The sequence below is a fragment of the Neovison vison genome, chromosome 3 (genome assembly GCF_020171115.1).
Source record: "Neovison vison isolate M4711 chromosome 3, ASM_NN_V1, whole genome shotgun sequence".
NCBI lineage: Eukaryota > Metazoa > Chordata > Mammalia > Carnivora > Mustelidae > Neogale > Neogale vison.
Window position 1 is genome coordinate 160,219,297 of NC_058093.1, and position 13,365 is coordinate 160,232,661.

The 13,365-nt window shown below is 49.4% G+C and overlaps 1 pseudogene; it reads left to right on the forward strand.

Moving 5' to 3' along the window:
- The first annotated feature begins 3,711 nt into the window (after positions 1 to 3,711).
- LOC122903577 lies at positions 3,712 to 13,038 on the forward strand (annotated as a pseudogene).
- Positions 13,039 to 13,365: the final 327 nt, after the last annotated feature.

Below are 13,365 nucleotides of genomic sequence, written 5' to 3' on the forward strand. Positions count from 1 at the left end.
TTAAAGTTTACAGCTTATCTTTCGAGAGCGATCTTTCATACGGTGACTTTTAGGTCATCACTCATAAGGTCTTACAAAATATACCATCTTCTCCGCACCCCATGCACATATTCTTAAAAACAACTTTTCTAATTCCAAAAGTCACAGGTGTTGATTGCAGAACACATGGAAAGCACCAAAAAATAACAGAGCAAAATAAAATGAAAGTAAACCAGAAGCCATCTCCACTCACAATCAACCTCTGTAATATGGCAGTTGGCGTCCTTCCATTCTTTTGTAAAAACGCTGTCCAGCTGTGAATTCTATATTCTGCCTCCCCACTTCAGGCATGGTCTTCGGTGGCTGTAGACATTTCTAGTTTTTATCGGCTCAATAGTTCCTTGTCAGAGCCAGAGTTCCTCGCTGAGCTCTGGCTTACACCTGCCGGCTCAGATTGTCCCTTCAGACCCAGGGTGTGCCCTGGACCCCATCCTTCCTTGTCTCCAGGGGACATACCGCTGGGTCCTGCCATGTCCACGTCTCCAACCAGTTCTTGCTTCTCGGTCGGATAGAAGTGACAAGGAGAGTGTGTCCTCCCCCTCATTTCTCCCTCATACCGAGAGAGATCATGGTGCAGAGGGATGAGGCACTGAGGAGAGGAGACAAGCAATGTTTCAAAGGGAGCAGTGGAGCCAGAAGGTAATCAAGTCTTCTTTAAAGGGTAGAATTTATTTGGGGGTGAAATAGAATTTTCATTTGCTGGGTTTGCTTTCATCACCCGAGACCATGTGTGGCATCACAGAGGACCTGAGCACTTGTCTATGGGGGAAAATACTCCTAACAAATTTAGACGTGTGTATAGGGGCGAAGTCCACCCAAATGAGAACACACAGCTACCAGGTGTGAGGATTTCGATAGATCTTTCTTGGGAAAACAGTGCAAGTCGACATACAACCTGTGCCTTGATACTGACAGAAATGTATTTTTGAGACCCAGAATAGCTCAGTGGTTAGAAGAAGGTTCCCGGTACCAGAATATCCAGAATGAACCCCTGGCTTTGCTGCTTCTTTGCTGTACAATCTTTGGGAGGATGGTAAGTAACCTCTACTTTCATTTCTACTTCTGTAAAATGGGGATGATCTTGGGGGCTCTCAGGAGACCTTGTGACTTAGCCCATGCACGGCACTTGCCACAGGGCTAACGTTCAGCAGGTGCCCAGCCCGTGCTGGCCGTGTGGACCGACTGGAGTGCCTCACAGGTATCAACCTTCTTAATCTTCAGAACAACCCAGTTCAATGCTCGTAAGCATCATTCTCATTTTACAGAGGGTTTAACTGGGGCAGGCAGGTTAACGACTGGTCCAAGATCTGACACACTGGGAAGTGGCCCAGCAGCATTCAGAGGCAGACGGTCTCAGCTCAGAGCCCGAACTTCACGGTAGTGTCTGATATAATGACCCCTATTTAATCTATCGGCATTCCCCTCCAGACCCAGGCAGTCCGTTTCTCTTGAATGCTTTTTCCTCCTCAAATATGGATATAAATATGGATTTGAGTTTAAAATGAGGTTTTCTGTGCCTCCTCAGTCCTCAAGCTGTGGCACCTTGTCCTGGGCTGTCCCTACTTCTCCAACTGCACAGAATTTTGACCTTCACAATGAACTCCCCAGACCCTTCCTGCCTTTGTGTCCTTGCAGGGAGCTGCCAGCAAGACTTCAGTTACAAAATGTGTCCTTCTGCAGACAGTTGTCCTCATGGTCTGCTGGCCATCTCTCGACATTTGCCCCTTCTCCCTTGTTGTGTTCCGTTTTTAGAAAAGACTCATTCCCAAGGCTGCTTACTTCACGCCTTATTTGTATCTGTAAGAGATGGCCCCTTTTGCAGAGTTCACACCCCAGGTGCCCGGAAGTGTGACTCAGAGGGCCACGCAGGGACAGAGAGATAGCAGCGCCTGGCTGCAAAGGAAGGAGAGGCATGTGTTGACATAGCGTTCACTTTGGAGGAATATATTCAGAGGCTGCTTTGGGCCAGTGCTGGGAATAAATGAGGAAGAAGTTCTCAGCCTGGTCTTATCATCTAGCATGGGGGGCAGATGCATAGCAGGTGCTAGGGTATGACGCAGGCGCCACATAGAGGGCGTGTAGAGGTCAGGGAAGGCTTCCTGGAAGAGGAGACCTTGAGCTGAGTCAGACCCAGGTTTGACTAGAGCATCATCACCTGTGTAACATCATCAGCTTCTTTGGCTTTCTTTCCTCACTGGCTAAACAGAGCTGTGGGGACAATAAACGTGGGCCATATGTGGCACTGCAGGGTTGCCCTACAAATCACAGCAAGTGATGCTATTATTAATATTGTATCACCGTTAAGGACAAAGGTTGCTTTCTAATGACATGCCCTCCTCATGGTATATTCAGAGATTACATTCACTTCCGGTAGCAAATCCCAGCCTACACACACATACAGCTCTTTAAAAATGTGATTACACAGAGAGGAACGAGCTTTTTTAAAAGGGGGTTATAAATTGATTTCATCTCAGCCCGTTTGCTGCAGCCCTGGCCCCAGCGGTCTCCCACTTTCTCCTCAGTGAGTGCGCCATGAGCCGCATGAAACATTTGGGGATTTGCAGAACCCGAATCAGACTTTCCATCCTCAGTGCTGACTTGCTTCTTGAATGATAGCCACAAAGACGTCTCCTGCGCCTTTAACACATTTCCAGGGATGTGTAATTATGACAGCGGTGGAACATTCTTGGCTCCCTGGGAGCACACACTAGTGATGATTCTTTTATCATATTGCCATTATTTCTCCACAGAGTACAACTGAGCAAAGCCAAGTTACTGAGACATAAATGGTGTGAGCACGTCATTGCATTACATGGACGTTTTCCCTCCCGTGGCCTTTAATAATTTATACCTTAAAGAAGACAAGTAGCTGTCCAGCTAGCTAATTAAAAATACTGGATCTCACAGACGAGAAGTTTGGTTCTTATTAAAGTGTCCATTCGCTACCTTGACAGTTTCTAAGAAGCAGATATTTTTGCTGCTGCAGATAGAAAAACCAAGCTCCTCAGCCATGGGAATCTGCTCTGGAGAACAAATGAGTCCAGGAGGTTCCCCTGTGATGACACAGCCCTCTGGGCGAAATCAGATGATGAAGTGGAATGCCAGCAGAAGAAAGTGCAGTTCTCGTTAAATAAGGGAACCGGAACCTCTCGATTCCATTATCAGCCTCTGGTCCCCATATTTCCATCGTTTTGCAATGAGGGGCTTAACTGGTCTTAAGCACCAGGCTCCCCTCGTAGAGGCCAGGACTTCACTGAGGCTTGGTTCTCTGGCCACGGAGACCCAGACCAGAGCTCCAGGGGCTGCCAGTCCACATGATGTGGGATCACCTGCCTCTGCTCCCTCCCTGAAGTCCTCTGATAGTCAAGGGACAAAACAATTGTTTAAAAAAGGCATAAGCCCCCAAAGGTAAAGGGACTAGGCCCAGAGAGCATTGCAGAGAGGGAAGGCCACGGACTCAGGAAACAGATACCACGGGGTCCCTGGCCTAGCATGCTGGGGGAGCCGAGCCCGCAGGCCCCGAGAGCTAGAGGCTGGCCTCTGGGCTCCAGGGACAGAAACCACATGTGCAGGGGGCACCCTGCGGGCTGGGAGCCGTCCTGGACCCCACCACCAGGCCACCATGGTCTCCCGTTAACCCACATCAGAGGAGGCTGCTCTGTGATGGGACAGATGAAGCTAGCAACAGGACAGCTCCTGACCGCACCTGAACAGCCGCCCGGAATCCTGCCCCCACCTGAAGACCAGCGACCGTCTCCATTCCTGATGAAGGAAAATGACTTCTTCACTGAGGACAGCATTAGCCCACTTCGTGCCCTGCAACTCCTGGATGAAATGTGATTTTCCTCTGTTGCCAGACGGCCCCCACTCTAGAGGGAAAGGCTGGATCCCTGAGCTCTCCCCCAGATTACCTCACTCAAGTCCAAACCCTCACTGAGACACATTTCTCAGGCCATGGCCTCTCTCAGTGCCACAAGACTGTGGTCCCTGGTGGACACAGACAGGCCCCCAGACCCCACTGGCTGCCCCCACCCAGTGCAGACATCGAGGGCTGGCAGGGTGCCCCGAAGAGATTGGACCCCAGGAGGCTGAGGCCGCTGGAGTGCCAGGGCTGCTGTGGAAGGGCTGTATTCTCCGAAACGGGGGTGACATGACTGATGCCATCACAGCTAGACCCCCAGGCCCCTCCCCTGCCTGGCTCTTAGGAAATACAAAGGAAAGAGGAACCCAGACTCTAACAGAAAGGGAGACAAGGGCAAGAGACGAAGAGAATGTCTCCAGCTGAAGCATATTCTTTTTTTTTTTTTTCTTTTTAAGGTTTTATTTATTTATGTGACAGAGACGCAGTGAGAGAAGGAACATAAGCAGGGGTAGTGGGAGAGGGAGAAGCAGGCCTCCTGCTGAGCCAGGGAGCCTGATGCGGGGCTCGATCCCAAGACCTGACCATGACCTGGGCCGAAGGCAGATGCCCAATGACTGAGCCAGTAGACACCCCAGCTGAAGCATATTCTTTAACAAATACATTATCGGAGCAAAATAAGTTGGAAGGGAAGTTATACGTGAAAAGAGATTTATGAGCTTTTTCAACCAGTAGTCAAGTGTGGACCTTACTTGGATTCTGATTTCAACACACCCAGAAATAGAACCCTTTATGAAACAACCAAGGAAAGATGAATATTGATTGCATCTTTGATGCCATGAGGAAATCCTCAAAAATTTTTAGATGTGGTTCTTGGGATTATATTTACATAAAAGATTCCTTATCTCTCAGAGGTGCTGTGAGAATGTGTGCAGGTGAAATGTTTTGAATTCTGGAATCTTTAAAATAATCCTCTGGGGGGTGTGGTAAAGATGAGCCAGGACTAGCATGAAGGGAGGTATATAGAGGCTTATCATTCAGTTAGCTCTATTTTTCCTATATGTTTGAAATTTTCCATAATAAGACATGAACAAAAACAAGAAAAACAAAACAAAAACAGAAGAAACTCCTAAAGGTTAACTTTCTTCTTTTGTCTCTTCTTATTTTTTTTTTTTTAAAGATTTTAAGTAATGTCTACATCCTCTGTGGGGCTTGAACTCACCACTCTAAGATCAAGAGTCACATACTCTACCGACTAAGCCAGCTGGGTACTCCACGTTACCTTTCTTTAACCTCACAAAAATGCCTCGGATTATGCAGACCCCCCTGGACGTCAAGCCAGGAAGATGTCAGAGCATTTCATCCTCAAAGCCTACAGACAAAGAAAATAGGCTTTAGGAAGCTCTTTGAAAATCACATAAACCTTATCAAGGAGATTAAGCAAAGAGGTAAGAGACAGCCCCAAGCCCCGTGTACATTGCTCCCTCTCCTCCTCCCCACTTCTCTGCCCTCACTATTCAGTGAGCCTGTGGTATCTGTGGACAAGGCCTCTTTCATAATCCAGAAGCCACCTCGCTGGGCAGCTTGGTGGGGGGCTGCTGGAGGCTATGAGGTCAGATTTGGTCCTGGGTAGGGACAGGGAGGTGTCTTGCCATTGATGCAAGGAAGGGGGTGGAAATGGCCTCCACTGATAAGGTAAGTGGAAGGTGGGTGTCAGAAGGAGACGAAACCCCAGTGGTGGCCCCTGAATATTGGCAGAATGAAGGGTGGTGTGGGATTGGACTCCTGGAGGCAAGGAGGCCCATCCTAGCTGGGTGTCCAGCACCTAGGACAGCTCTCCGTACCGCCTTTGCATCCTTGACAGGGATGCGTGAGAGGTCAGCAAAATGCAAGGAACTGTGAAGAAAACTGAGCACTGGGATGGTAAGGGGTGGGGGCAGAGGGAAGATGTCTCTGTGAAGGCAGTGAGGAGACCAGGGAAGTTGACCCCAGGGAGGAGAGATTTAAGCTGAGTCCTGAAGAATGAGAGCTGGGGAAGAGCAGCATGTGCATAAATCCCCGGTCAGGAGAGGTGTGCCACGGTGAGGGCAGAGGAGGACAGGGTCACTGGAGCCCTGGGAGGGCATGTGATGAACCTGGAGCGTGGAAAGGACCCAGACACAGGGCCTCCCGGGCCATGGTGGAGCTGCAGCTTTAATTCTCGGTGCCATGGGAAGCAGTTGGAAGGTTTAAGCTTTGGAGTAATACTGTTTGGTTTACATTTTCAGAAAAATCATGCTGGCTACTATGTGAAGGATAAAGGATGGGGAGTGGAGGATGCAGGGGACAGCTGAGGGCCAGGCGTCTGGCTCAGAGCTGATGCTGGCTGTTTGGAAGGGGAGGTCGCACTGGAGATGGCGAGAAATGGCTGGAGTTAAGTGACCACTGGACAGGCAGCCAGCCAGGTGAGGGGATACATTTTATGTGGACAGAGGAAGCCCCTGACTTCCGGCTGGAAGGATGGTGTTGTGAATCAGAGAGATGAGGAAAATGGAACAAGTTTTGAAGGAAAAATAATGAGTTCAGAGTTGGATGTATTGTGTTGGAAAAGTTGGTTGAAGGTGTGCAGTGGATGTGTGAAGGGGGAGGAGCCCAGAGGTGGCATTTGAACGGACAGCTGTCACAGCACAGGGGGTATTAAAATCTGGAGAGGTCAGGGGACACAGAGAGATGACGTGGCCCTGGGGAGGCTGGCGTGGGAGACGGAGCAGGAGGGAGAGGGGCTGAGGAGGCAGGGTGCTGACCAGGTCCGGGGTGCCTTCTCCAGGACCTCGCACTCTTGCTGCTGTTCCGCCAGCCTGTGGGGGCCCCTGAGGTTGGAGCGCCCCATTTCCGCTGGAGCCTCTGCCCTTGTACTCTGCTCCTCCTGCTCCTGATGCCCCCCCTAATCTTCTAGGCTTTTCTCACTTCTGGCCATCCTTGAAAACTCGGCTCACTCTGCCTTGATGTCACCCTGGGGTGGCAAGCCTGCCTCTCACTTGCTCATTTTCCAGGCAGGTGCTGCACATGTGTCCGTGGTGCCCCCCAAACCACAGAGAATGCTGATCAAGCTCTGCAAGGGCTCTGGTAGAGCCCCGCTCTATACTCAAGGTGAAGGGCAACCCAACTTCTGGCCTTTTATTCCCTAGATGAGTGCGTAGATGAGAGTCGCAGGACGTTTGGACGAGTCCTGCATCACGGGCTGGCATCCCACCCTGGACCATGGTAGCGATACGGTGTCTCTTGTCTAGCTGTCTTTCTCATCCTTTGTTTCAAGGGGAGAAGGATTGAGAGGTGGTGTTGGCCTTCATGTGGGCCCTGAGGCAGGGATAGGATTTAGAAAGGGAGGGAGGAGGAGAGCAGAGCAGTAGTGGAGAGGAGGCCACGGGGTAGAAAAATCTGGCAATTGGCATCTGGGACCATTTCAACGACTCTCTTTTGACAGAAAGAATGCTTTGCTTCGGTCATGTCAGAATGGGCATTTGTTCCTTTTTTAACCAACTCATATACGCAGAGATGTTCTTCACGCTCCCTCTCTTGAAGCCCCTCATGGTAAGCGCCGTGACTGGGCTGCAGGGTAGGGTGGGTGCCTGAGAGCCCGAGAGGAGAGTTGTTGAGGGTTGGGGCAGGGAGCAGGGAGCCAGTACGGGTCCCGGAGGAGAGCAGGGCCAACACAAGGGCCCCGTGAGAAGAAGACCGAAGAAGGAGCTGAGGTCTCAGTGAGATGCTGCTGCTGCCATCCAGGTGGGAGGCCAGAACCTTGGGAGGCCATCCGGATCAGAGCACTGGCTGGGCCTGAGGCCCTCACATAGCTCCTAGCAAGGTGGGTCCCAGGCTGAAGGAGAGGAGTGGGCAGAGATCCCTGTGGGGAGTTTTCTCCGAGTCCGGAGAGTGAGGGAGTATGCAGGGAACAGGGCAGACCCCCTTAGCAGTCTCATTCAGCTGCTTTTGTCTGCTGCTTTGGGCTGCATCGAGAGAAATCACCTAGGCCTTTGGCGCAGGCCAAGCCACCCCTGGAATGCTAAGAACCACTGTTCTGGGAGAAGGCCACCTGGAGACGTCTGGCCCTGGGCTGACAACAAAACAGAAAGAAGGCCCCTAGTTACTCAGGGCTGGGCCGTGTGCTAGTACACGGTTAGCAAATGCCTCTTTGAGAAAAAGGGGGCCTGGTTTATAAATGCTCCCACTGGGGCCAATTTTAAGCCACCAGCATAACCTCACTGAAAACCATTATATGGTCCTTTTGCCACGGATGTGAATGAGCCCAAGGACACAGATAGTAATAAAACCAGAATGAAGTAATGAGTTTTGAGTATATTTTACCTTCATTTTTAATATATTCTGTTTACTTAGAAGTTTACATGATATAATTTTTAATAATGATGGCTGAGGAACTGACTCGCAGATTTCCTAAAAATGTAATCCTCAGCTCTTGAGACGTGGTTCGAGCCCGTCCAAGCCAGTCCGGGTAGGCTACTGGCTGAGACTGAGGACAGGTGTGGCTCTCGGCTTCCGGAGCCCTTTCTGGTGATGAAGTTCTAGAACCTAGGTGAGGTTCGGTGGGCTGAGGTCCGGAGCCGATGACCAAGAAAGAATTCTTGAGACATCTTTGGTGCAAAATGGTGGTTTATTTATTAAAGCACGGGGACAGGACCCGTGGGCAGGAAGAGCTGCTGCCCAGGGTAGTGAGGGATGGCAGGTTATGTACCCTGTGGTTGGGGGAAGGTGAGGGGAAGGGAGGTTTCAACGGAGTTTTCATACACTAAAGAGGGCCTACCGGAGGCCTTGCCCCTGCGGCTGGAACAATGGTGTTAGACCAGCCATTAACATTAAGATAGTTGGGAGACTTTTTGGTGGGATGTCACAATCCTGCTATCAATCGTCTTTGTTAGTGAGATTTAGGACATTTGTAAGCCAAGGGAGACTCCTGGCTCGCAGGATTGTGAGCTCTGCAAGTTAACTATTTGCTTATTGTTCATGGCAGTCAGGGCTGCCTGAGGGATGCTACACATAGGACTGAGGGGGAGCGGATGGAGGGGGGGGGTACAAGGTGCCCCCTTTTGCTTTGTCTTCAGCCAACCTCGTGCTCCCTCATCACTGGCAGAGCTCCATGGCCAGACGCTGCAGCTCACCGAGGTCAGGAGGTGGGAGACACGACCTGCTGACTTCAGGAAGAGCTCAGACCTGGGACAGCTGGACCAGCACCTTTTCTGTAACGCAGATCCCAAAACTGTCTGATTTTTAACCAAAAAGAAGAAAAAAAAATTTTAAACTTGCATTTGCAAGTGCCATTTGAGCCAGAAAGGCTACGATTAAGACAATGTATCAGTGTTAAAATTAAAGCAAAAATTAAGCACACGCCACCCTATTAGTCAGCATTTTAAGGCTGTATTATTGTGAAGTTCAGAAAAAGAGTTAAAGAATCTATTTAAATGCAAATGTGCCATAAAACCGACTAACAGCAATGCATCTCAAAAATGCTCTCAGCCTGTCTTTCAATAGACTCTGCTCATAATAGCATTGGGTTTTTGTGGTTTGGGTTTTTTTTTTTTTTTTTTTTTCCAACTTGGGGAACAATATCTCTGAGCAATCCTGTGTTGGTGGAGAGCAGCTGTGTGATTACCTGGGGCGGGGGAGGTACGAGGTGGGTTGGGGGTGGACCTGGGGCTCCCACTGGGGCGGAGTCCACGCTCGTGGCCTCCCCTCCCCCACCCTGTTGCTTTCAGTGCTCCAGAGCAGTGGACACTGGCCTTACCCTAAGACTAGGGCACAGTGTGGGCCCCCCACTCGCAGACTGGAGGAGACCCTCCTCCAGAGGGGGCAAGCACAGCACCTGACTCAGAGGAGGTGAACTGCCCTGATAAAGCTCCCACCCGGTGCAGGAGGGAGTCGGGGAGGTAAGAGACCCTTGCTGAGCCCTTATGCTGTGCCCCGTGCCAGCCTCACCCTCCCAGTGGCCCCATGGAGGAGGTCTTAGTACCCTGGCTTTGCAGAGCTGGGAAGAGGGGGCACAGGTGGTGGGTGGTTGTGGACGTTCGGCTGCGGTGGGAGGACTGACTGGCTCCAGCCCCCGCCCTGCGTGTGGAGGGGACATGGGTCGGGCAGTGAGGGCAGAGCTCGGTGAGGAGCCTGGCCTCGTGCTGGGTGAAGCCATCTGCTTCCCAGAGGCAGCTGGGCGTCCGTCTCCATCAGGGCCTGGGCCCACTCTGGGAGCAGTCAGGGAGCCCAGGTGTATCCAAGGGCCCATGGGGACCCTTGGCCCGCCCCCCTCAACTAAGAGGACACTGTGCGCTGGAAAGCCTCTGGAACTCCCAGAGCAGTGTAAGAGCTGCTTGCTTCAAAGCCCACCTGGCACAGCTCTCCTTATCTCTGTCCTTGAACTGTGGGCACCTCAAGGTAGGAGCGTAGTCCTGGCAGGACCAGGCCCGGCCCATGTGAGCGAAAGAAATGTGTGGAGTGTTGGGAGACTGCTCTGCAGCTGTATGATTACATACATACATACATACCTCTACAGAGAGGTAGAATGCCTAGCTAATGTAATTTTAATATAAAGTTAGCCTTTATGGAGCTTTTTTTTAAACTTTGGTTTATTTGGATCATTCGCAGTTTGGTTTAAAGGACCCCATGCTACGGTGCGTTCTCTCCATACCTCTCCTTCCCCCTCAGAGGGCCCCCTCCCCGCAGGACCCACACGGGGATTCCCCACCTTGGGAAACCTCCACGTCTGTCCTTTCTCTGTTTGGGGACACTGTGGGGGTGGGCACCGTTTGGGTCTGGGATGGCTTTCTGCCTGGGAGAAGAGACCAGGGCCAATGAGGGGGCTGAATGTGGTGCTCAGGGCTTGGAGTAAATTGGTGCAGGCAGGTCAGCATCCATGTTGTTCCGCTCTTGGGAATGCAGCCAGGCAGGGATGGCCTGCAGGGGACTGACTGCAGAGGAGGGGAACAGCAACTAACGAGGAAGCGTGAGACAAGCTGTCACCTGGGAGAGCTCGCTGTGTATCAGACACACGCACTATTTTATGGGTTCTTGCCTCCAACTATCTGTTTGCAGACGGCATAATTGTGAATAGGCAAAATCTTCAGGAATGCACTAAAAACAACAACTAATTGGGGCGCCTGGGTGGTACAACCGATTAAGTGTCTGCCTTTGGCTCAGACCATGATCCCAGGCTCCTGGGAAGGAGTCCCGCATTGGGTTCCTTGCTCAGCAGGGAGACTGCTTCTCCCTCTACCTGCTGCTCCCCCTGCTTATGTGCATGCATGGGTGCTCTCTCTCTTTCTCTCTGACAAATAAATCTTAAAAATAAAAATAAAAACAAAAACGAAAACTAATGAATGAGCTCAACAAAATTACAAAATACAAAATTAATTCACCAAAAAATATGAACTGTACATACAAGATAAAAAAAAAAATTGTAATTGTATACCTTTGCAGTGAATAACCCAAAAGTGAAATTAAGAAAATAACTACAGGGGGACCTGGGTGGCTCAGTCATTAAGCATCTACCTTTGGCTCAGGTCATGATCCCAGGGTTCTGGGATCGAGCCCCACATCAGGGTACCTGCTCAGCAGGAAGCCTACTTCTCCCTCTCCCACTCCCCCTGCTTATGTTCCCTCTCTTGCTGTGTCTCTCTCTGTCAAATAAATAAATAAAATCTTTTAAAAAAACCTCATTTGTAATAGCATCAAAAAAATAAAAGAGGAATAGAAGAAGTATAAGCCATGAATGCTGAAAAGTATAATTTATATTATTAAAAGTATATTTATTGGGTGCCTGGGTGGCTCAGTGGGTTAAGCCGCTGCCTTTGGCTCAGGTCATGATCTCGGGGTCCTGGGATCAAGTCCCACATAGGGCTCTCTGCTCAGCAGGGAGCCTGCTTCCTCCTCTCTCTCTCTGCCTGCCTCTTTGCCTACTTGTGCTCTCTGTCAAAAAAAAAAAAGTATATTTATTTATTTATTGAAAGTATATTTATATTATTGAAAGAAATTAAAGAAAACCTAAATAAATAAAGAAGACTTAATATATTTTTTAAGATTTTATTTATTTATTTGAGAGAGAGAGCCTGAGCAGGGCAAAGGGGCAGCAGGGGCCGGGGGCGGAGAATCTGAAGCCGACTTCACACTGAGCACAGAGCCCGACGAAGGGCTTAATCTCACAACCGTAAAATTGTGACCTGAGCCAAAAGCAAGTCAGACCCTTAATGACTAAGCTACCCAGGCACGCCCAGAGACTTAGTATCTTTAAGATGGTAATACTCCCTAACTAACCAGCAGATTCAGCACAATCTCTATACATTCCCAAGTGCCTTTTCAGTTGAAATTGATAAGCTGATCTTGAAATTCATATGAAAATGCAGGGGACCAGCAATAACCGAAACAAAGAACAAAGTGGGAGACTTGCACATTTCAAATTTACTACAAGACTACAGTATCAAAAAGTGTGGTGCCGATATAAGAATAGACATACAGACCAATTAGATAGAATTGAGAGTCCAAAAAAAAAATTCATATTTATAGTCCATAGATTTTCAGCAAGGGTGCCAAGACAATTTAATGGGAAAAGAATAGTCTTTTTAGCAACTGGATATTCATATACAAAAGGTCCCTTCCTCAAGCCATACACATGTCAAAATTAACTCAAATGGATCCTAAAACCTAAATGTTAGAGCTCAAATGACGAAACTCTTAGAAAGCTCTCTTTTCCTGCCCAGCTGCCTGAAGCTTGGCCACCATCAATGACACAGTAACTATTCAGACCAGGAAGTTCAGGACCCACCGACCACTTCAGTGGAAACAGATAGTCGTTGAAGTTCTTCACCCTGAAAGGCAACAGTACCTAAGACAGATTTTCAGGAAAAACTGGCCGACGTGTGCAAGACCACACCAGATGTCATCTTTGTATTTGGATTCAGAACCATTTTGGGGGTGGCAAGACAACTAGCTTTGGCATGATTTAGGATTCTTTGGATTATGCAAAGAAAAATGAACCCAAACATAGACTTGCAAGACATGCCCTGTATGAGAGGAAAAAGACCTCAAGAAAACAGTGAAAGGAACTTAAGAACGGAACAAAGTCAGGGGGGACTGCGAATGCCAGTGTTAGTGCTGGCAACGAGTGAGCTGGAGACTGGACAACAGAAGGAGTAAAGATTCTGCAGGGACTTCATCTGTGGTGACTGCAGATTTTTCATGAGAGGGCTAAAAAACTAAGAACTTTGGGGGCACCTAGGTGGCTCAGTCGGTTAAGCAGCCCACTGTTGATTTCGGCTCAGGTCAAGATCTCAGGGTCATGAGATCAAACCCCATGTCTGGCTTAGCCCTCAGAAGAGTCAGCTTGTCCCTACCTCCCACCCAGCTCCTCCCCTCTCTGCCCCTCCCCCTGCTCATGATCTCTCTCTCTATAATAAATAAAATCTTTCAAAACAAAACCAAAAAACCCACTGAAC